The sequence below is a fragment of the Macaca fascicularis genome, chromosome 12 (assembly GCF_037993035.2).
Source record: "Macaca fascicularis isolate 582-1 chromosome 12, T2T-MFA8v1.1".
Classification (NCBI taxonomy): domain Eukaryota; kingdom Metazoa; phylum Chordata; class Mammalia; order Primates; family Cercopithecidae; genus Macaca; species Macaca fascicularis.
The window spans coordinates 102,185,938-102,209,955 of NC_088386.1; the positions used below are offsets into that span (position 1 = coordinate 102,185,938).

The 24,018-nt window shown below is 44.4% G+C and overlaps 1 protein-coding gene and 1 pseudogene across 2 annotated transcripts in view; one reads left to right on the forward strand and one right to left on the reverse strand.

Annotated features, from left to right (window-relative positions):
* Positions 1-13: 13 nt before the first annotated feature.
* LOC102124192 (ATP synthase subunit O, mitochondrial pseudogene) lies at positions 14-23,431 on the reverse strand (annotated as a pseudogene).
* ZDBF2 (zinc finger DBF-type containing 2) overlaps positions 4,589-24,018 on the forward strand; it is a 72,161-nt gene continuing 52,731 nt past the window's right edge. The window contains exon 1 of one of the 2 annotated variants that reach the window (XM_065525917.2): positions 4,589-4,667. The gene's annotated coding sequence lies outside the window, so the exon portion shown is untranslated. The remainder of the gene's footprint in view (positions 4,668-24,018) is intronic. The other variant, XM_065525915.2, reaches the window with a different exon arrangement.

Sequence of the window (24,018 nt, forward strand, 5' to 3'; positions counted from 1 at the left end):
AAAACCAACACTTTTAGACAACATCTTGCATAGCCCTGCTCAACTTCTGAATCTTGGTCTTGGCAGACATGTCAACATATTTCTTTCCAATGCACACAATCATTCCACCTATGATTGACAGATCAGTCTTACCCTCCAATTTCAATACTTGGCCTTGACTTAGGAATCTCCTGAAGAGATTTAGAATTAGAGAATTAGAATTCTCTAATTCAGAGAGTGTGGCTTCCTCTAAAGGAGATGCAGTGGCCACTGTGCAAGGTAGCTCTCCACGGTGGACACTCATCATGGTAGAAAAGGCAGAAATGACTCCTTGGGTATTGCTTCAGTGACCATGTTCAGCAAGCAAACTGATCGGGGTTGTGAGGGAAGAGAACGTCTCTGGCTGTGATGTCATTTAGGCTTTTCACTTTAACGGAACGCTTCACATAGGGGTTCAAAATAGAAGCAGCCACTTTGGGTTCCTTCAGGATTTGTGCTATTCTCAACAGCTCCTTTTCTACTTGCTCCAGCTTATTCTGTTTCGATGCAGCAGAATGAAGAGCCATGGCATAGAGACCTTCAATACTGTATACCTGAACTGAAGCCTTACAGGCTTGGCAATGGTCTGACCACAGATGTACTGAAGCATTGCACCTGCAGGGAGAGCCTAGACACTGCTGGAGGGTGGCCATCATCTCCCGGGCACCTTTTTACTATTTTTTAATTATAGAAGTAATATATAGCCTGGGTGTGGTGGCTCACACTTATAATCCCAGCACTTTGGGTGGCAGAGGTGGGAGGATTGCTTGAGCCCAGGGGTTTGAGACCAGCCTGGGCACCATAGCAAGATGCTGTCTCTATTAAAAAATACAAAAATTAAGGCCGGGTGTGGTGACTCATGCCTGTAATCCCAGCACTTTGGGAGGCCAAGGTGGGTGGATCGCTTGAGGTCACGAGTTCAAAACCAGCTTGACCAATATGGTGAAACCCTATTTCTGCTAAAAATACCAAAATTAGCCAGGAGCGGTGGCATGCATCTGTAGTCCTAGCTACTCGGGAGGCTGAGACAGGAGAATTGTTTGAACCTGGGAGGCAGAGGTTGCAGTGAGCCAAGATCGTGCCACTGCACTCCAGCCTAGGCAACAGAGTAAAACTCCATCTCAAACAAATGAACAAACAAACCAAATATAAAAATTATCCAGTCATGGTGGTGCATGTCTATAGTCTCAACTACTCAGGAGATTGAGGTGGAAGGATTGCTTGAGTCCATGAGGTCAGTACTGCAGTGAACTGTGATTGTGCCATTGCACTCCAGCCTGGGTGACAGAATGAGACCCTGTCTCAAAACAAAAACAACAATAACAAACAAAACAGAAAAGTAATACATAGATATATTCTCTTTGTAGAAGACAAGAACAGAACAAATCTGTAGAATAAAAAATAAACATCCTGACCCACTCAGTTCCCACATTGCTTCCTAGCAGGAGTCACTGACAGCAGTTTACCAGCTATAGGTTCAATCTTTTGTCTGTGCCTGCATATGTATATAGAGGTATGTACACATATCTAAGAATTTTTTAAAACATAAATATGCTAATGCTAGTCCATAACTTTGCTTAGAAATCTTTCCATGTCAGGTCATAAAGATCTAATAGGGGTCAGGAAACTTTCTGCAAAGGGCCAGATAGTAAAGATTTTAGGCTTTGTGGACCACATATAGCAGCTGTCCCCAAACTTTTCAGTACCAGGGACTGGTTTCGTGAAAGATAATTTTTCCATGGATGAGGGTATGGGGGAGATGGTTTCAGGATGAAACAGTTCCACCTCAGATCATCAGGCATTAGATTTTCATAAGGAGTGCACAACCTGGATCCTTGCATGTGCAGTTCACAATAGAGTTTGCACTCCTATGAGAATCTAATAGATCTGGCAGGAGACAGAGCTCAGGTGGTAATGCTCTCTTCGCCTGCCACTTGCCTCCTGCTATGCTACCTGGTTCCTAACAGGCCACTGATCTGATATACAGTCTCTGTGACATAGTCTTCTTCTTTTTGTTGCTATTTGTTTTTGTTTTTTTAAACAACCATTTAAAAATGTCAACAACATTCTTTTTTTTTTGAGACGGAGTCTTGCTCTGTCCCCCGGGGGGAGTGGTGGCGCGATCTCAGCTCACTGCAAGCTCCGCCTCCTGGGTTCATGCCATTCTCCTGCCTCAGCCTCCCGAATAGCTGTGACTACAGGCGCCCGCCACCACACCCGGCTAATTTTTTTGTATTTTTAGTAGAGACGGGGTTTTGCCATGTTAGCCAGGATGGTCTCGATCTCCTGACCTCATGATCCGCCTGCCTCGGCCTCCCAAAGTGCTGGGATTACAGGCTTGAGCCACCGCGCCTGGCCTTTTTTTTTTTTTTTTGAGATGGAGTCTTGCTCTGTCACCCAGGCTGGAGTGCAGTAGCATGACCTCGGCTCACTGCAATCTCCGCCTCCCAGGTTCCAGTGATTCTCCTTCCTCAGCCTCCCTAGTAGCTGGGACTACAGTTGCATGCCACCATGCCTAGCTCATTTTTGTATTTTTAGTAGAGACAGGGTTTCACCATATTGGCCAGGCTGGTCTCAAACTCCTGACCTCAGGTGATCCGCCCACCTTGGCCTCCTAAAGTGATGAGATTACAGGCATGAGCCACTGCTCTTGGCCCCACATTTTCTTTATTCATTCATCCTTCAATGGATATTTAGGTTGTTTCCATAGCCATCTTGGCTATTGTGAATAATGATGAAATGAACACAGGGGTACAGACATCTTTTTGGGATCCTGATTTCAATTCTTTTGGATATGTACCCACAAGTGAGACTGCTAGATCACATGATAGTTCTATTTTTAATTTTTTGAGGAAATTCCAAACTGTTTTCTACAGTGGCTGCATCATTTTGCATTCCTACCAACAGCATGCAGGAGTTCCACATCCTTGTCAACACTTTCTGTCTTTTTCTTTTTGATAAGCGGGGGTTCTGGGCCAACTCTTTCTCCCCTGGGAAAAGCTGAGAACTGGACTTTTTTTATCCACAAACTCTGTGCTGTGTGAGGGGAAGGGCCAATGGCGCCTATCAGCCAGAGACTCCACCTCCATTCTCCCCTTGGTATCCAAACTGTAACCGATCATGAGACTTCCAGGACTGGCAAAATATAGCTAGTTTTTTGGGAAGTCCTCTCACAAGAGTTGAGGTGCTGGACACAAAGACCAACCTTTCCCCTCCTCTGGTGGAAGCTTGGGAGTGAGGGGATCTTCTCACGGTCATACGGCACGGGGTTAGGGGCAGGGTCTCCGGTGAGAGAATGTCCCGAGTCTCCTTACTGGCTTCGGTGAGTCTGATGTAGCATTTTCTGGGGGTGCAGGAACCTTTCAGGTAGTTTCTGATCTTCCGCAAAGGGAATTTGTCAGTGAATTTTTGTTGAATCAGTATGTGGAGGGGAGGGGGAAGGATATTTCAGGTTTTTTTATACTGCCATGTTGCTGACATAACAACCTCTTATTAACATAACTACTTATTTTTTTGTAAGTCTAGAAAGTTGTTAATCCTTTTTGAACCTCATTTCTTTTAAAAATAACTCTATAAATTGGAGGTGGCAACACTGAGACTTTATTAGGTTACAGTAAGTATTAAATGAAATCATGTATGCATTTCGTGTGGATGTTACTGGCTCCTACTCCCAGTTGAGCAGAAGACTAGATCCATTTCATGGACTCACTAGGGGTGGCTTACATTTCCTTAACATCAAACTGGCTAATTAAAAGATGGCTTCAGCCATTTTCTCCCTCTCCTACTCTGGGCTATCTTCTCTGAGAGCCAACATTCCTGCCCAGCACTTTTTTTTTTTTTTGAGACAGGGCCTCACTCTGTTGCCCAGGCTGGAGTGCAGTGGTGCCATCTCGGCTCACTGTAACCTCTGCCTCCCGGGTTCAAGCGATTCTCCCGCCTTAACCTCCCGAGTAGCGGGAATTACAGGCGCCCACCACCACATTTGGCTAATTTTTGTATTTTTAGTAGAGACGGGGTTTCACCATGTTGGCCAGGCTGGTCTCGAACTCCTGGCCTCAAGTGATCCTCCCACCTCGGCCTGCCAAAGTGCTGGGATTACAGGCATGAGCCACCATGTCCAGCTTCTGCCCAGCACTTCTAACCCTCCTCCAGCATCTATTTCCTCTTCTTCTTCAATGCCTGTGATATGGGCTCTATTCCAGGCACTCCTGCTGGTTCCTCCACTAGGATCTGAACCTTCCTCTCACCCATAAACAGGTACTTTCATAGGGTCAGAACAATGCTTTGGTCTGTGGTCTGTCTTGGGGGTTGGGGGGCTGCCGCCCTCCCACATGCCTGTTAGAGATATGATAGGAAAGCTGGGCTGCATGTGTACCAGCATCTTCCAGCATTGATATGTAGCCTTGCCCCTTACTGTTTAGAACCAGTTTCCTCTGCTTCTTCCTTCACTCTGAGGACTTTGTAATTGGACAAATGTTAATATCCCTACTTTTTTCCCCTTAGGATCAATTTTCTCTCAGGAGGCTCCTCATTGACTCATGCAAACAGATTTCTGGCAGGAACTGCTCCAAGGCCTTCCAGATGTTCACAGGCATGGATGAATCAGAGCAAAAATGGACAGATGCAACTGAAATGGAGGGTTCTGCTATGTAAGTAAAGCATCCAGCCTTTCACATTGGGAGTCACCACGAGTCCTAAGCTTGAGTTGAGTCATCTTTAATTGAGGTACACAGAGTAGGGCAGCTTTGAAGTCATTTACACCTGAAACTGGACCCCTACCCGGTGTCTTTCTCTCTATGTGACCTGGAGTTAGCTACTTAACTTTCTGAGTTTCAATTTACTCACAGTTAAAATAGTAATACTAATTTTCATTTTATGGTTTGTTGTGTGCATTATTAAATAATATTTAGAAAATATCTGGCAAGTACTAGGTTTGCTTTTTATTCTTTTTCCATTAAGCATCTCTTTTGTGACTTACTAAGGCTGAGTTTTATTTTATTATATTTCTATCATCCTTCTTTTCGTGTAGTCTTTTTCTTTCTCTTTTTTTTCTTTTTTCTCTTTCTCCCCTCCTGCCTGCCTGCCTACCTTCCTTCTTTTTTTCTTTGCTGTGTTTTTAAAGCAGTAGACAAATATCAGAGAACAGGACCCCATCATTAGAACACTGACAAGTTTTTCTAGCAGAAACAACAATATTTTGTTCCAACAATTGTGTAGGCTTAATATATAAGTAACTTCACAATATCCTTAAAAAATTAAACACAGATTAGAGTGTTCTAAAATTATTTAAAAATTTAAAAATGTTAAAAATTGGCTGGGTGCGGTGGCTCACACCTGTAATCCCAGCACTTTGGGAGGCTGAGGCGGGTGGATCACCTGAGGTGGGGAGTTCGAGACCAGCCTGACCAATATGGAGAAACCCCGTCTCTACTAAAAATACAAAACTAGCCAGGTGTGGTGGTGCGCGCCTGTAATCCCAGCTACTCGGGAGGCTGAGGCAGGAGAATCGCTTGAACCTAGGAGGCAGAGGTTGCAGTGAGCCGAGATCATGCCATTGCACTCCAGCCTGGGCGACAAGAGCAAAACTGCATCTCAAAAAAAAAAAAAAGTTAAAAATCACACATAAGCTCACAACTTACAAGAACAAAGAACTTTTATATTTTATATTACTTACCATAAACCAATAGCAAATATCTATTTCTCAAAGGCACAAATTCTGCGTAAAATTTAGCCATGCCTTCCCACACCTGTTACCCAAATACAATTCAATAAAATCAGTGACGCCAGGGTATTGTGAAGCTTCAACTACAACTGGATATAAAATGAGCTTATCTAAGTTGTTGTTATGGTGCTAACTTTATAAAAAATGTATCTGAGAATGGACTTTCTCTTTCTACCTAATCTAAAAGGTAGGATGCTGGAGATAGTGAATTACCCCAAACCACAAATGGGAAACAGATGGCTTTTCAGCCAGGAACAGAACCAATTATTTATAACCTTCTCCTCGTCATCCTTTTTACAAACTAAACCTGGCAAATGGTTGGGAACATGAGCTCACAAGTCAGTAGGACAACAAAATATGCTGGTTATACCGTAGGCTAGTTTCTTCCGGAAAGAAGGCACAGTAGTGCAGGATGAAAATAGGGGTGATGAAAGCAACTTAAGGTTACTTTTGATTTTTAAAAATAGTAATTCTGGACTGGGTGCTGTGGCTCATGCTTGTAATCCCAGCACTTTTGGAGGCTGAGGGGGGTGGATCACCTGAGGTCAGGAGTTTGAGATCAGCCTGGCTAACGTGGTGAAACCCCGTTTCTACTAAAAATACAAAAAATTAGCCAGGCATGGTGGCGTGTGCCTGTAATCCCAGCTACTTGGGAGGCTGAGGCAGGAGAATCGCTTGAACCTGGGAGGTGGAGGTTGCAGTGAGCCGAGATCGCACCATTGCACTCTGGCTTGGGCAACAAGAGTAAAACTCCGTCTCAAAAAAAAAAGTAATTCTGGCTGGGTGCAGTGGCTCATGCCTGTAATCCCAGCACTTTGGGAGGCTGAGGTGGGTGGATCACCTGAGATTAGTTTGAGACCAGCCTGACCAACATAGTGAAACCCCCCCACTAATAAAAATACAAAAATTAGCCGGGCGTGGTGGCGGGCGCCTGTAATCCCAGCTATTCAGGAGGCTGAGGCGGGAGAATTGCTTGAACCCGGGAGGCAGAGGTTGCAGTGAGCCAAGCCATTGCACTCCAACCTGGGTGACAGAGCAAGACTCTGTCTCAAATTAAAAAAAAAAAAAAAAGTAATACCACCAGAGCTATTGAATGAAAGGTTTCCAAGTGTTCTAATGTTAATTCTGAAGTGTCAACATCATGTTTTTAGAAGGATGTTATTGAATCACAACATATTGTCACTTGAAGGCACCTCTAATCTCAGTTTACAAATAAGAAAGTGTGATGTACTTGTTGGGCAAACACAGTGGGCAATGGACCAGCCAGTGGGGTCACCCCAATGAATCCTGAGTTACAATTCTAAATACTGCCTCATTTGTACACACTGGGAACTGGGAAAATGTCAGGTTACAAGCAAAATATATTTGCATAGACCTTTACATTTTTCACTGTGCTATTCTCGACAACACTGTTGATTACTATCCTCTTTGAAATCCACGTCTAACTCAGACCAGCAATGAAGTCTCTTTAATTCTTAAAACCAGTAATGTCGGTGTTGCTGATCTACATGTAGGATTTCAGAATTTAACCAGGCCAGATAGTACAACTGTGTTCAACTCAACTAGGACCAGGAAGTTCCCAAGTGGACTTTGCATTGAATGGAGTTTTAAAACTCCACAGAGGCCCACCAGTGGATTAAGTATGTATTCTTGGAACACCAAAAAACAGGAGGCCTTGTTGGTATCACTGGCAATCCCTAGATGACAAAGTTTCAAGTAAGGGGAAATGAAGACAGGGTCTTGCTCTGCCACCAGGCTGGAGTGCGGTAGTGTGACCTTGGCTCACTGCAGCTTTGAATTCTCGGGCTCAAGCGATCTCTTTGCCTCAGCCTCTTGAGTAGCTTGGATTACAGGCACATGCTGCCGTGCCCCACTATGTTTCTATAGAGACAGGGTCTCACTATGTTGCCCAGGCTGGTCTTAAGCTCCTGGCCCAAAGCCATCATCCTGCTTTGGCCTCCCAAAGCACTAGGATTACAGGTATGAGCCACTGTGCCTGGCCCAAGAAAGTAATGCGTTTTATAAAGTTTAGCGCATAAGGAATTCAATAAGGAGAGGTCATAGTCCTCCCTCAGGTATCATGTAGAAGCAAAGCAGAGCTCATATGTACTTAAAATGTCATCCAGGGTCACTGTCTGAAGTGCTAATTTTATGTTTCTTTTTACACAAAAAAAGAAAAAAAAGTTAATCTTCCAACTCAACGAGTCAGTCACCTAGTATAATAACTGAATGAGCTGGGTATAGTTCCTCCATTTCAAATGGTTTACATAATTGGATATAATAGAGAGCAATATTCAGCAAAAGGTGATCACTATAAACATGTGAAATATCATTATGAATGTGCTTGAGGAACATTGGGGGTGGGTCAGGGCATGGGATAAAGGTGGAGTTAATCTAAAAAAGAAGAGACTTCATTGAGAAGGAGTTTGAAAGGAGATAGGCAATCTGGCAGCTTAAAAAGATGGAGAATCCAAGCCATGTGTAATATATATGTGCCTGCTTGAATTTTCATTAGGACCAAGTTGTCCCTAATGGCATGAAAAATAATAAAATACAAAGTTGGATGAAAGTTAGATTATTGAACCCAGAAGAAAGTGCTTATAGCTATGATATCCTTAATTTTTTATGAAACTTTCTCTTTAATAGTTTATAATGATAAACCTCTAGTTGAGTGGAAAAATCTGGCACTGGAGAATTTTACTTGATTATATAACTGAGAGTTGACAGAGCTTTTAAAAAAAATTAGCTTGTGCCATGTAAAAGTGCTGGTATTTGATCTTGACCATTTTTGACCTAACAAACTGGCAGTGTTTTATGCTTTGACATAAAACATGGATTAATAATTTCATAAAAATAGTTATATATACCAGGTGCGATGGCATGCCTGTAAGCTCAGCACTTTGTGAGGCCAAAGCAGGAGGATTGCTCACATCCAGAAGTCCGAGACCAGCCTGGACAATATAGCAAGACCTTGTCTCTCCAAAAAATCAGAACCTATCCAGGTGTGGTGGTGTGTGCCTGTAGTCCTAGCTACTTGGGAGGCTAAAGTGGGAGGATCACTTGAGCCCAGACGGTTGAGGCTACAGTGAGCTGTGATCGTGCCACTGCCCTCAGCCTGGACGACAGGGTGAGAGACCCTGTCTCAAAAAAATAAAAAAATAACTCAAGAAGCGCTATATATATTTATATATATAATATTTGACTTATTACATGCAATTTGTCTTATTTCATATTTTATTTCCATACATAATATAATTCAATATATGTAACATTAAAACCCTACTAAACATAGCATCATTTTGATGACTGAGAAATCACTTCCTTCTTCTTCACTAGACATTCATTGAGCACCTATTATGTTTTCAGCACTCTGTTCCTTGCTGAGATACAAGGATGAGTAAAATATATTTCTTGCCCTTGACTTTCTCAGTTTAGTAAGGGAGATGAACACCTTAACAGATCATTACTCAGAGAGACTGTGTGTATAGGGGTTAAGAAGGAAGACCCTGAGGTCAGACAGACCTAGATGTTTAGTCTGGTCTTCACCACTTTTGCTAAGTGACAAAGCTCTCTTAGCCTTGTGGAAATAATAACAGTACCTCCCAGGATTCTTGTGAGAGTTAAATATGGCAATGCACGTGAAGTTGTTTAGCACTGTACTGTACTTCACAAGTACTCAGGAAATGCTTAGTATTACTGTGTGTGTTAAATGCGACTTATATAATTAGATGTGGTTGGTACTTGCTTCCTTTGAGTGGAGTTAGGTCAACTGGTTTTAAGGATAAACAACATATGACAGTGACAATGGTTTATAGTGAACTATAGTGAACTCCTCATAGTGGTTTAGAGAAAAATCTCATCATCTTTTCCTGGAAATGAAACCTGTTATCAATCAGAAGTGCTGGTCTAAGGAAGTAAGGAAGTGGCTGAACAGATTGAACACACCTCTCAGGAGTGGGCCTGGCTTTTCTAGGTACTCAATATTCTTTTAACGCTTTAGGTTAAAAAAAAAAAAAAAAAAAAAAAAAGAGGGGCCGGACGCGGTGGCTCAGGCCTGTAATCCCAGCACTTTGGGAGGCCGAGGCGGGTGAATCACGAGATCGAGACCATCCTGGCTAACATAGTGAAACCCCGTCTCTACTAAAAATACAAAAAAATTAGCTAGGCTTGGTGGCAGGCAGGTGGCGGCTGCCTGTAGTCCCAGCTACTCAGGAGGGTGGGGCAGGAGAATGGCGTGAACCTGGCAGGCGGAGCTTGGAGCTTGCAGTGAGCTGAGATCTTGCCGCTGCACTCCAGCCTGGGTGACAGAGCGAGACTCTGTCTCAAAAAAAAAAAAAATAAATAAATAAATAAAGAGGAACTGAAACAGGAATTGATTTGATGATAATTAAGAACTTAAATTCTCTTCTCCAGTTCACGTTTGTCTTCTCAGACAAAATAGTTATTGCCAAGAAGCCCAGACACAGGAATGCCTTTATCAAAACCTACTGAATAGTCTTTCCTTCAGTAAATACTCTTGAGCCCTACGGTTTGCCAGGCACTGTGCTAGGCTCTGGGAGTGTGAAGGTAAGCAAAACCACAGGCTGCTGGCGGAGACAGACGTTCTTCAAATAAGCCTCCACATACATAATCATAGTTGCTCTAAGTGAGGAGCTTAGAGTAGGGGCCCTGATTTAGGCGGGGGCATAGGTTTGTGGAGGCAGGGAAGAGTTCGTTTAGGGAAGTAACATCTAAAAGTACCACTTACCCTTTAGAAGAGCTGGCGATTTTCTCTCTCTTTTTTTTTTTTTTTGAGACAGAGTCTTGCTCTGTCACCCAGGTTAGAGTTGCAATGGAGCAATCTTGGCTCAGTGCAATCTCCGCCTCCCGGGTTCAAGTCATTCTCATGCCTCAGCTTCCCCAGTAGGTGGGATTACAGGTGCCTGTCATCACGCCTGGCTAATTTTTGTATTTTTTAGTAGAGACGGGGTTTCACTATCTGGGCCAGGCTGATCTCGAACTCTTGACCTCATGATCCACCCCCACCTTGACCTCCCAAAGTGTTGGGATTACAGGCGTGAGCCACTGTGCCTGGCTGATTTTCTCTTTAGTTCCAAAACTGCCAGCAAGTTCAGGAGATAAAAGCTTAGTCAAATAAATTTTTTGGTTACCATATGGAAAATGTCATGTTGATATAGATTATTTATTCTATCACCCAACTATATTGATAACATTAAACATGGCCGTTCTATCTGTCATTCTGCCCCAATGGAACTTTCATTTCATTAATGTTATACAAAGTAAAATCATCTACCTCTGGAATGATTTTATCATTATTAACGCACATATACACGTATACTTAATTATGGTTCTTTATGAGCACTAAAGAAGCTGGGAAAATTTGAGAAGATAGTAGAATGAAATGATTCTTCCTTTCTTGTCTGGGAGGGGTTCCTTGCTCTGGAATGATACTTCATGTATAAATACAGTGTTTCTCCGTGGTCTTCCTTTTAGATTTTTGGAGGTTGATGGGAAGGGCTGAATTTCAGTGAAGCACACACTGAAAACAGCTTATTTTGTAGGAGGGATTATAATATCCCAAACATTGTATAAAAGTGGCATTTTGAGATTTCCTCAGAAATGTATTAAAAACGCAGAGAGGAAAAAAATGATTGTAGCAAGTATTCAGCCATTTTGTCCTTTTATTCAAATATTTACAGGAATAGTCACACTTATTTTTTTCAGCCTTAAATAAGCAAAGCTTGATTTTTTAAAAGAGGTTGTCTTTTAGGTGTTGCAAGTGGAATCTGCTCGTATTGTTTGGGTTGCTCTTCAGTAATTTCCTTCAGCGTGCACGTTTCTTCCTTTTTATGTTTTTCTCAAGCAATCAGTAAATAACGTATTTATCAAACTTAAGAGAGTGTCCAAACGTAATTTCTTTGGAAAAGCTGGGTTTCTTTCTTGCTGAGGTATATAGTTGATGAGTTCTTTAGCCAGTTGGATTATAGCAGCTCAGTGAGATCATAGCAAGTAACCTGGTTATGTTGTACTGATATTTATCACAGGAAATGAACTCATCTCCACAAATTATTTGCTGCAAAATAAATTAACTCCTTTAGTAGAAGATTATCACAGGATCAGCACGTCCCACTTGTCAAGGAAGGAATATGAGCACAGTGTAGCTTTACTGTAACAGCAGGAAACCATTATTTTGTTGTTCACAGTAGTCTCACATAAATCTAAAATAATATCATCAAATGAACTCTCTGATTGGAGTCATTGATCACTAAATTATTAGAAGCCCAAGAAATTGCTAAGTTTCACCGGGCATGGTGGCTTATGCCTGTAATCCCAGCACTTTGGGAGGGCGAGGCGGGCGGATCACCAGAGGTTGGAAGTTCAAGACCAGCCTGACCAACATGGAGAAATCCTGTCTCTACTAAAAATACAAAATTAGCTGGGTGTAACCCCAGCTACTCAGGAGGCTGAGGCAGGAGAATTGCTTGAACCTGGGAGGTGGAGGTTGCGGTGAGCCGAGATCGTGCCATTGCACTCCAGCCTGGGCAACAAGTTGGAAACTCTGTCTCAAAAAAAAAAAAAGAAAAAAGAAAAAAAGAAAAAGAAATTGCCAAGTTTCAACAAAGTCATAGTCATGTTAGTTGTGTGAAATATTTCATAATACATTCTAATAAAAGGATTATTCCTGTAAGGTTATAACAACGATATTGTGCACTTTTACTATTGCATAGCTTTTCCTATGAGCCTGACACTATGTTAGGCACTTACATGCATTATTTTGTGTCCTTTGTACAGCAAACCTAGAATGGTTTACTCATGGGTTTCTTCCCCAGATCACAGATAAAGAATAGAGAACTGATTGTGCTAAAAAAATTTTCTGGTGCCTGTGATCAGTGCATTATATTTGGTATCTACGTTGGGCTGAGAATAAAAAAATAGAAACTAGAAGGACACTAGAAATAGAGGGAAGATAGGGAATTGGAGGGGACCAGAGCTAGAAAAGGAAATTATAGTAATAGATTATGCCAGAGACTGTGTATATGATGGGACAAACAACATTTTTTTTTCTTTCCTTTTTTTTTTTTTTTGAGACAGAGCCTTGCTCTGTGGCTCAGGCTGGAGTGCAGTGGTACAATCTGGGCTCACTGCAAACTCTGCCTCCCTGATTCAAGCAATTCTCATACTTCAACCTCCCAAGTAGCTGGGATTATAGGTGTGTGCCATCATGCCTGGCTAATGTTTGTATTTGTAGTAGAGTCGGGGTTTTGCCCTGTTGGCCAGGCTGGTCTTGAACACCTGACCTCAAATGATCTGCCTGCTTTGGCCTTGAAAAGTGCTGGGATTACAGGTGTGAGTCATCGTGCCTGGCCACAACTTTTTTTCTATACTTTCACGGTATTCTTAATATTTCTGCCACAGGATTCAGGAGTTTTTCCCACAGCAAGCAATTTTCCAGTTCTCTATGGACATCAAGTAGTGTCCTGTGAATCAACTTAATTCTGACTCTTTCTCTATCTGGTGACAGTACAGACACCACAGGTCAAGGGCTCAGTCAAGACTGCCCCAATTTCACATGCCGGGTTGTAACCTGTTCTTACAGCCAACAGGAATCCAGGGTTCCTATGACTGCCTCTCACATTCGTTAATTTGCTAGACCAGCTTGGAGAACTCAGGAAAATAGTTAACTCCCTATATTTGCAGTTTATTACAAAGGCTAGAACTCAGAGGCAGCCAGATGGGAGTGATGCACAGGACAAGCTACATAGGAAAGTGCACAGCTTCTATGCTGTCTCTAGGTGGGATTTTTTTTTTTTTTTTTTTTTTTGAGATAGGGTCTTGCTCAGTCGCCCAGGCTGGAGTGCAGTGGTGCAATCACTGTTCACTGAAGCCTGGACATCCCTGGCTCAAGCAATCTCCCCACCTTAGTGTCCTAAGTAGCTGGGACTACAGGCCACACTACCACGCCCAGTTAATTTTGGACTTTTTGTAGAGATGAAGTCTTGCCATGTTGCCCAGGTGAGTCTGAAACTCCTGGGTTCAAGTGATCTTCCTGCCTCAGCCTCCCAAAGTGCTGGGGTTACAGGCATGGGCCACCCTGCCCGACGGGTTTTTCTTTTCTTTTCTTATGAGACAGGGTCACCCAGGCTGGAGTGCAGTGGTGCAATCATAGCTCGCTGTAACCTCGAACTCTTGGGCTGGAGAGATCCTCCTGCCTCATCCTGTTGAGTTGTTAGTCTTAAAGGCATCCACCACCATGCCTAGCTAATTTTTTGGTTTTTTGTTTTTTTGTAGAGACAGGGTCTTGTTTTGTTGCCCATGCTGGTCTCAAACTCCTGGGCTCGAACGATCCTCCCACTCGGCCTCTTGGAAGTGCTGGGATTCCAGGCAGGAGCCACCGAGCACAGCCTGCGGCCTGGATGTCTATGTGAGACAGTAGGTGGCACTCTAAGCGTCTCCGAACGTTTCTCGGCACTCTATTGTGTGCCGTACCTTGTGCTGCACTCTACTCACGTTTGATTCTTTGTAGTACACTATGCCTCACTCCTCATCTTGGAATCATTTACTGTACCATACGCCTCAGTCTTTTTGTCTTGGAATCTTTTTTGTTTGTTTGTTTTGTTTTTTTGAGACGGAGTTTCGCTGTTGTTGCCCGGGTTGGAGTGCAATGGCGCGATCTCGGCTCACTGCAACCTCTGCCTCCCGGGTTCAAGCGATTCTTCTGCCTCAGCCTTCCGCGTAGCTGGGATTACAGGCGCATGCCACTACGTCCACCTAATTTTTTATTTTTAGTAGAGACGGGGTTTCATCATATTGGTCAGGCTGGTCTCAAACCCCTGACCTCAGGTGATCCGCCCGCCTCGGCCTCCCAAAGTGCTGGAATTACAGGCGTGAGCCACAGCACCCGGCCGGTCTTGGGATCTTTAGTAGCGCCGGATGCTCTAGGTTTTCATCTTGGGATTATTTGGGGGCCATACGCCCCAGTCATTTTGTCTTGGAATCATTTGGGAGACTGTATGCTCCCGTCTTTTTTTTTTTTTTTTTTTTTTTTGAGATGGAGTCTCAGTCTGTCGCCAAGCTGGAGTGTAGTGGCTTGATCTCGGCTCGCTGCAACCTCCGCCTCCCTGGTTCAAGCGATTCTCCTGCCTCAGCCTCCCAAGTCGCTGGGATTGCAGGCATGCGCCACTATGCCCAGCCAAATTTTGTATTTTTAGTAGAGATGGGGCTTCACCATGTTGGCTAGGATGGTCTCCATCTCCTGACCTCGTGATCTGCCCGCCTCGGCCTCCCAAAGTGCTGGGATTACAGGCGTGAGCCACTGCGCCCGCCCGACTGTCCCGGTCTGTTTGTTTTGCAATTGTTTGAAGTGCCGTACTCCCTGATCTTTTCGTCTTGAAATTCTCTGGGGAACTGTATACCCAATCTTTTCATCTTGGAATCCTGTAGCGGACCGTATTGCCCTAGTGTTTTTGTCTTGGCATTGTTTGCAGTGCTGTACACCCCAATCTTTCCGTCTTGAAAACCTTTGGGATATTGTACCCTTGGTCTTTTCGTCTTAGAATTCTTTGCGGGATTGTACGCACCCGTTTTTCATCTTGGAATCTTTTGGGAGACCGTATGCCCCAGTCTTTTTGTTGTGGGATTATTTGGGATACGGTATTCACCAGTCTTTCCATCTTGGAATGTTTTGGGAGATTGTACGCTCCAGTTTTTACGGCTTGGAATCGCTTGCAATGCCCTATGCCCTAGTCATTTCACCTTGGAATATTTTGGGGTGTCATATGCCCCAGTCTTTTGTCTTGGAGTCATTTGCAGTGTTGTATGCGCTAGTATTTTTATCTTGGAATTCTTTGGTGGACTGTACACGCCAGTGTTTTCATCATGAAATCTTTTGGGAGACGCTACGTTCCAGTCTTTTCATCTTGGAATCTTTTGCGGTGCCGCAGCTCCAGACTTTTTGTCTTGGAATTTTTGGGGGCAGCTTAAGCCCCAGTCTTTTCATTTTGGAATTCTTTGGCGGACTGTATTCACCAGTTTTTTCATCTTGGAATCTTTTATGAGATCGTACATCCCAATCTTTTTGTCTTGGAATCGTTTGCAGTGCCGTCTGCCCCAATCTTTTCATCTTGGAACTCTTTGGGGGGACTATACACCCCAGTCTTTTAATCTAGGAATCTTTTGGGAGTCCGTATGCCCCAATCTTTTTGTCTTAGAATTCTTTGTGGCATTATACACCCCAGTCTTTTCATCTTGGAATCTTTTGGGAGACTGTATGCCCTACCTAGTCTTTTTGTCTTTGAATCATTGCAGTGTCATACTCCCCAGTCTTTTAATTTTGGAATCGTTTGCAGAGCTGTATTTCCTGATTATTTTTCTCTTGGAATTATTTGGGGGACTATATGCCCCAGTCTTTTCATCTTGGAATTTTTCAGGGAACCATATACTCCAGTCTTTTTATCTTGGAATCATGTGCATTGCTTTATTCCCTACACTTTTTTTTTTTTTTTTTTTGAGACAGAGTCTTGCTCTGTCGCCCAGGCTGGAGTGCAGTGGTGTGATCTCGGCTCAAGCGATTCTCCTGCCTTAGCCTCCCAAGTAGCTGTGACTACAGGCACCTGCCACCATGCCCGGCTAATTTTTTGTATTTTTAGTAGAGATGGGGTTTCACTGTGTTAGCCAGGATGGTCTCCATCTCCTGACCTCATGATCCGCCTGCCTCGGTCTCCTAAAGTGCTGGATTACAGGCGTGAGCCACCGTGCCCAGCCATTCCCTGGTCTTTTTGCCTTGGAATCATTTGTAGTGTCATACACCCCAGTTCTTTCATCTTGGAATTCTTTGGGGCACTGTGTGCCCCAGTGTTTCCATCTTGGAGTCACTTGCAGGGCTGTACTCTTCGAATCTTTGGGGACACTGTATGCCCCAGTCTTTCCCATCTTGGAATCTTTTCGGAGACCCTATGCCCAGTCTTTTTGTCTTGGACTCATTTGCAGGGCTATATGCCCCAGTCTTTTCATCCCGGAATCTTTTAAGAGATCGCATGCCCCAACCTTTCCATCCTGGGATCATTTGCAGTGCTGTACTCTGTGATCTTTTTGTGTCGTAATAGTTCGCGGTGTCATCTTGGAATTATCTTGTCATCTTGGAAGTGTCTTTTCATCTTGGAATTATTTCAGGGACTATAAGTCCCAGTTATCTGTCTTGGAATTGTTTTTGGGGATGGATGCCCCAGTCTTTTCATTTTGGGGTCTTTGGAGAACCGTATGCCCCAGTGTTACTGTTTTAGCATTCTTTGCAGTACCGTGCACCGCAGTCTTTTCATCTTAGAATCCTTTGGGGTACCATACTCCCGGTTCATGTTGGAATTATCTGGGAGACCGTATGCCACAGTTTTTTTCAGTGTACCACAGTTTTAAACATTTATGTTCGCCTATTGAGAGACATCTTGGTTACTTCCAGTTGCCCCAGTTTTTTTGTCTTGGAATTCTTTGGAGGTACTGTATTTCCTCTTTTTGTCTTGGAATCATACACCCCAGTCTTCTCATCTTACAATTCTCTGGGGGTACAATATGCTCCAGTCTTTTCATCTTGGGATTCTTTCAGTGAACGCAGGTCCCAGTTTTTCTGTCTTGGAATTCTTTATGGGACCACACACCCCAGTCTTCCTGTCTTGGAAAGGTTCGTGCCACTCTTGCATGCAATCCCGCCGGCGGCACTCTGCAGGGCTTGGAGCCGCCTGCGCTACGGTATGCAGCACTCTCCACGGTAGCTCCCTGGGGACTCAGCTTTTCCAGTTCCCCATCTTTAGGCTGCAACATCATGGCAATGCCCAATAAAAAACAACGCAAGCAGTAGCCATCATGCTGCCAACACTGGCAGTGCCCTCTTGGGCAGTGGCCACTCTGCTGAGCGCATTACTAAGCCCAGAGCACTCTATGGACTCATCATCTCCATCTGGTGTTCACATATCCTGCTTGCTGCTCCAGTTGTCCCCAAAATATGCCCCAGACTTGTTTTGAGCAGGTATAGTAAGATGCACAGACACACAAATGATTGCCAACGAACAAGTCACAGTTTATTATACTCACAGTCCCCAAGACACGGGAGGGGGTCATTCCACACAGGGCCACACAGGGAAGTGAAAAAGCAGAATGAGCAGGCGTAGAGAGAGGGAAAGCACTGGCAGACTATTATGGATTTCTCAGGAAGGAATGGGCAAAGGAAGGTAAGCAAATGGCGCAAATTTAGGATTGGATAGTTTGCATTGTTTCAGCAGATTCTGCGCTATAGGGTGCATTGCCAATTGTGTAAAAACTGGTTTTGGAGAGTCTGAGTATCTCTTAGTAAATCATGAATTTTAGGGTCTGATGCTCTCTCAGCAAATTGCTGCTTCTTCAAGATAGTGAACTGTAGCTTGGAGCCCACAGTGAAGGCCCTAGAAACGAGTCTGCCCGTTGTTCTCCCTCTTCTTTCTTTTCAAGATTTTAAAACTTGTAGCAATAAACACATAACATTAAATTTACCATATTTACCATTTTAAGCGTATAGTTCAGTAATATTAAGTATATTCACATTATTATGCAACAAATCCCTGGAACTTTTTCTTCTTGCAAATCTAAAAGTCTATAATCGGTAAACACTAATTCTCCTTCCCTCTTTCTGGCCTTTGGTAACCTCTTCCTACTGTTTCTGTGATTTTGACTACCTTATTTAGTCTTTCTTTTCTTTCTTTTTCTTTTTTTGTTTTTTTCCAGACAGGGTCTCACTCTGTTACACAGGCTGGAGTGCACATGCCGTGTTGTGATCACAGCTCACTGCAGCCTCGAACTTCCGGGCTCAAGTGATCCTCCTACATCAGCTTCCCGAGTAGCTGGGACTACAGGCACTCACCACCACACCCTACTAATTTTTAAATCTTTTATAGAGACAGAGTTTCCCTATGGCTGGTCTCAAACTCCTGACCTCAAGGGATCCTCCCTCATGGCTGGGATTACTGGTGTGAGCCACTGTGCCGGGGGCGGTTTTTTTTTTTTTTTTTTTTTTAGAGACTGGGTCTCACTCTGTCGCCCAGGCTGGAATGCAGTGGTGGGATCACCGCTCATCGTAGGCTCCACCTCCTTAGGCTCAATCAATCCTACCATCTCAGCCTTTTAAATAGCTGGGATTACAGGTGTGCGCCACAACACCTAGCGATTTACTCCTTTAGATCGTTCATCGGAGTCCTTTTGTGACTGGCTCATTTTTTTTTAAGGACCCTACATACTGTTTTCCATAATGGCTATATTATTTTACATTCCTACCAACAGCTTCCAAGGGTCCCAACTTCTCCATTTTCTGGCCAACACTTGTTATTTTTGTTTCTTTTTTCTTTAATGGTGGGGATGTTATGGGCTGTGTTGAGGATCAGTACACAAACATTCGCATTTGAATACAATTCTTAACATACGAGAATGAAAATCTCAAAAGCCATGTCGTTGTGATCTTTTCTAAAATGATTCCAGTGACTTCCCAGCTTCAAAGCTGGGAGCAAATTTTCCTTAAGAGCTGTTAATTTACAATGTAATATAATATAAATTACATGCTCAAATTTTCAATCTTTCATGGCATATTAACAAAGTTCTTAGGAAAATTGGACTGCCATAACCAAAGATGTTACAGAGTGCACATAATCCTTTTCTTTCTTTCTTTCTTTTTTTTTTTTTTTTGAGATAGAATCTCAATCTGTACCCAGGCTGGAGTGCAATGGCACGATCTCGGCTCACTGCAACCTCTGCCTCCCAGGTTCAAGCAATTCTCCTGCCTCAGCCTCTCTAGCTGGGATTACAGGTGAGTGACACCGTGCCTGGTTAGTTTTTGTATTTTCAGTACAGACGGGGTTTCACTATGTTGGCCAGGCTGGTCTTGAACTCCTGACCTCAAGTGATCCTCCTGCTTCCCAAAGTGCTGGGATTACATGCGTGAGCTACCATACCCTGGTCAAGTGCACACAATTCTGACAGGGAGAGTAAAGATTAAGGAGTGGTTTTCTTTTCTTTCTTTTTGTTTTTCTTTTTTTTTAGACACAGGATCTTGCTTCGTCAGCCGGACTGGAAGACATTGGTGCGATCACAGCTCACTGCAGCTTTGAACTCCTGGGCTCAAGCGATCCTCTCAGCTGCCAGAGTAGCTGGGACTACAAGAGTGAGCCACCACGCCCACCCGACACCGCCCCCCTCCCACCAACCCCTTTTGAAAGTAAAATATTTAGAATGGCTTTTATTTCTAGGCAACTACCATTTATCCCCCCTCTGTCTTTCAATGTTCACCTGACAAGCTCCTGGTGGTAGCGGATAGCTCTGACAGAGAGTGACAGAAATAAGGTAAGGTCCCAAACTAGTGACCCCAGGCCTGGGTGGTATTTCATCTTTGGTGGTGCCATTGGTTTCCTGTTGTGAGATTATTCCTGCTGTTGGGGTTAGGACACTTAGGCCAGGGGCAAGGGACTGAGGGGGTGTGGTATGCGGTGTAGTGGGGGGTGGGGGGTGGGGGGTGGGAGGGGTGAGGGAAGACTCCTTCCTTTGCTACGGGTGTTACTTTCCTCGTTCACTTTAGCATTTAGCCCCACCTTGGGCGGAGATAGTAATCTCGCAATTGTTCCGTGCACATCAGCTTTCCTTGGCTCGAGGCAGGGAGGACCTGGTCTTTAATCTGTCTTGTCTTTAACCTTAGTCAATCAGGAGCCGCTATGTGGTCAATTCTTGTTAGACCAGAGGCGCCTGGTCGAATGACTCTCTTTGGGAAGACTTGGGTTGATAATGGCAACCTCATACTTTAGGGTGGACACTGCAAACAACAGGCAGCAGAGGGCTTTATGCAGCTCGCATAGCAGCAGCACACCCCTCCAGCAAGCAGTTCTGCTTCCCCACATGGTGCTAGCCACGGGGGAGAGCCACAGCACACACGGGTCAAAGGCATTTTGTGGTGCCCCTCATGCTTGTGACTACACACCCTGCTTGCTGCGCCAGTTGTGTTTTTCTCTAATTTGATCTTTCCTCTAATTTGCTCCCAAGACAGAGACTAGCTATGAAGTCTAGCTTGTACTGAAGGGGCTGCCCCGAAGGGGATGTTTATATTGTATTTTTCACAGAATACTTCTTTACCCTGACCTAATGCCTGATTGTCCAGCCTGTATCCGGGTGTCCCTGTCACAGGAAACTTGTTTTCATGGGCAGATGCCCTTGTGGCTCTTGTCTGACCTGTGTCCAGTTTATTCCAACGAAGCCGGAATACTCTCTCTGAGGGCCCTGACTGGCAGAAGGGTTCGCTTCCAGTGTTTAGCTCAGGTGACACACAGCGGAGGTAACACAATGAAACACGTGAAATAACAAAAGCAGTGTGTCACTGACAGATCCCAGAGAGAAGAGGACAACATGCCTTGCAGGGCCAGCGGGAAGCGGGGAGCCATCTGGGACATGCACGCTCAGGCAGCGGGTGGGGAGCAAGCAAGAGTGTGCAGGGGAACTGTGGGCCAAGCCTTTAGAGGGGTCCAGGGCATCACCCAAGCGGGTTTCCCGCGGGGAGTACTTTTTTTTTTTTTTTAAATCAGGTTTGGCTCCTGTTGCCCAGGCTGGAGTGCAGGGGCGTGATCTCGGCTTACTGCAACCTCTGTCTCCCCATTTTAAGCAATTCTCCTGCCTCGGTCTCCCGAGTAGCTGAGATTACAGGTTGCCTACCACCATGCCTGGCTAATTTTTTTTTGTATTTTTAGTAGAGGTAGGGTTTCACCATGTTGGCCAGGCTGGTCTCGAACACCTTGACCTTAGGTGATCCACCTACCTCGGTCTCCCAAAGTGCTGGAATTACAGGCGTGAGCGACCGCGCCCAGCCCCCGTGGGGGGTTTAGAGCAAGTAGGCATGAATTCCGCGGGGGCACGCATGCTGTGACTGGGAGGGGGGCACTGTGGCATACCTGTGCAGTCCATGCAGGGTGTGGGGGCCAGTGGGTGAGTCTAGTAGGTTGTGCCTAGCTGTCCTCTAGGTAGGTGGTCACCAGGAGGTGGTGTATAAAGTAGATTGCTGGATCATGTACCTTGAGGAACAGAGAGGAGGCAGAGAGTTGAGAACTGGAAATGGTGTCAAGGGTGACTAAGCTCTGCTTCTGGTACGAGAAAGTCCAATTTATATTCAAAGTGGATGCCAGGTAACATAAAATTATAAGAATTCCCTACAGCTTTGTATTACAGGATATAAAACTACCCTCTCCACCTATGGTTTGTTAACTTGACACCCACAACAGTAAAGTGCTCCCATAATCTATATCCCACAGTTTTCTGGTTGTATAAAAAATAAACAGCAAATGATTTTGCCTCTTTTTTTAAAAAAAGCACTTAGTTGGGAAGCGGAGGCGGGTAGATCACAAGATCAGGCGATCAAGACCATCCTCACTAACACAGTGAAACCCCATCTCTACTAAAAAATAATAAAAAAAAAAATTAGCTGGGGAATGGTGGCACACGCTCGTAGTCCCAGAGGCAGGAGAACCGCTTGAACCTGGGAGGTGGAGGTTCCAGTGATTGTGCCACTGCACTCCAGCCTGGGCGACAAAGCAAGACTCTGTCTTAAATAAATAAATAAATAAAAATAAAAAGCACTTAGGCCAGGCGTAGTGACTCAAGCCTGTAATCCCAGCATTTTAGGAGGCTGAGGTAGGAGTATTGTTGAGCCCAGGAGTTCAAGACCAGCCTGAGCAACATGGCAAAAACCTGTTTCTACAAAAAACAAAAAAAATTAGCCGGGCACAGTAGCGCATGCCTGTAGTCCCAGCTCTTCAGGACCCGGAGGCAGAAGGATTCCTTGAGCCCAGGAGGTCAAGGCTGCAGCGAGCCGTGTTCTTGCCACTGTACTCTAGCCTGGGTGGCAGAGCAAAACCCTGTTTCAAAAACAAACAAAAAAAGCTTTTACATTTAAAAAATCATATTTCTTCCTTCTTAAAAATATTTCCAGGCTGGTTGTGGTGGCTCATGCCTTTAATCTCAGCACGTTGGGAGGCCGAGATGGGAGGATTGCTTGAGGCCAGGAGTTTGAGACCAGCCCAGGCAATGTAGTGAGACCCATCTCTTTAAAAATCAAAAATCAAAATAAATAAATAGCCGGGCATGGTGACTGGTGCCTGCACTCCCAGATACTTGGGAGGCTGAGGTGGGAAGAGTGCTTGAGCCCAGGAATTAAGGCTGCCGTGAGCTATGATCATGCCATTGCACCCCAATCTGGGTGATAGCAAAACTCTATCTCGAAAAAAAAAAAATGCAGAGCTACTTGTATGTTTACAAATACAGTATTTGATACAAATATTTCTCAGAATTGCACAAGAAGGAAGACAGGGACCACTGATAAAACAAGGGTGTAGGATATTAACCAGACTTGGCTTCTTTCTCTCCTGCTTCAGCCGAGGCTGGCCTCTCCTTATTTTCAGTTTCGCCATTTTCTGCCGGAAAATCTTTACTTTCTGGTGTAGCTACTTTGGCCTGTTTGTCTTATACTCCCGTTTCCCTTTTCTTTGCATTTTTTTGTTTGTTTGTTTGTTTGAAGATTTATCCTTTCCTGTTGCCTGTTTCGGATTTGTTTTCACTTTTGTACGGGCAGGTTTAGCTGATAACCTCACCAGTCTTCGACTCTTCCTTCACTGCCCCTTCAGTTGTGCGGACCTTCCTCTTGGGCATCTTGGCAACAGGGAGGGCGCCTGAGGGTACTGGTGCCTGCAGGCTTTGAGCACGGGGAGCCTTCTTGAAGCAGGGCTGCCTGGCCACTTGGAAAAAGGTAGGGAGAAATCCATGTGGAAGAAGGTAGGGAGTAATCAGAAAGCCCAAGGTGGGACGTGAAATTAGAAAGCACTTGAGAGCCTGTTTGGAGGTTCTAACAGGGGAGTGCAGCTACTCATATACCCTCCATCAAAGAGCGATCCTCCTCTATCAGAGTGGGAGCTCACAGCTCCTACTTTGACAGAGCTCACAGCTTCAGGAGGGAGGGAACACCTGGCTAATCAGACAGATAAAAAACAAAGAGCTCTTAAGGTTCTCAAAAGCATCTTTGGATGGGGGATCCTAGGCGACCAGGTGGGCATATAGGGCAAGGCAGTTACAGAGAGATCCTGCAGTTTCTGACCCCCAAATCCCCTCTATTGTCTTTTTGTTTCCAGCAGAGTAAACTGTTGAACAGTAGAAGCCCAGTCTGTGGAGATAGTTTTTCCTGTGGCTGAGATATCATGACCCAGACACTGAATGCAGAACTTTGTCTTTAGCCACCTGGT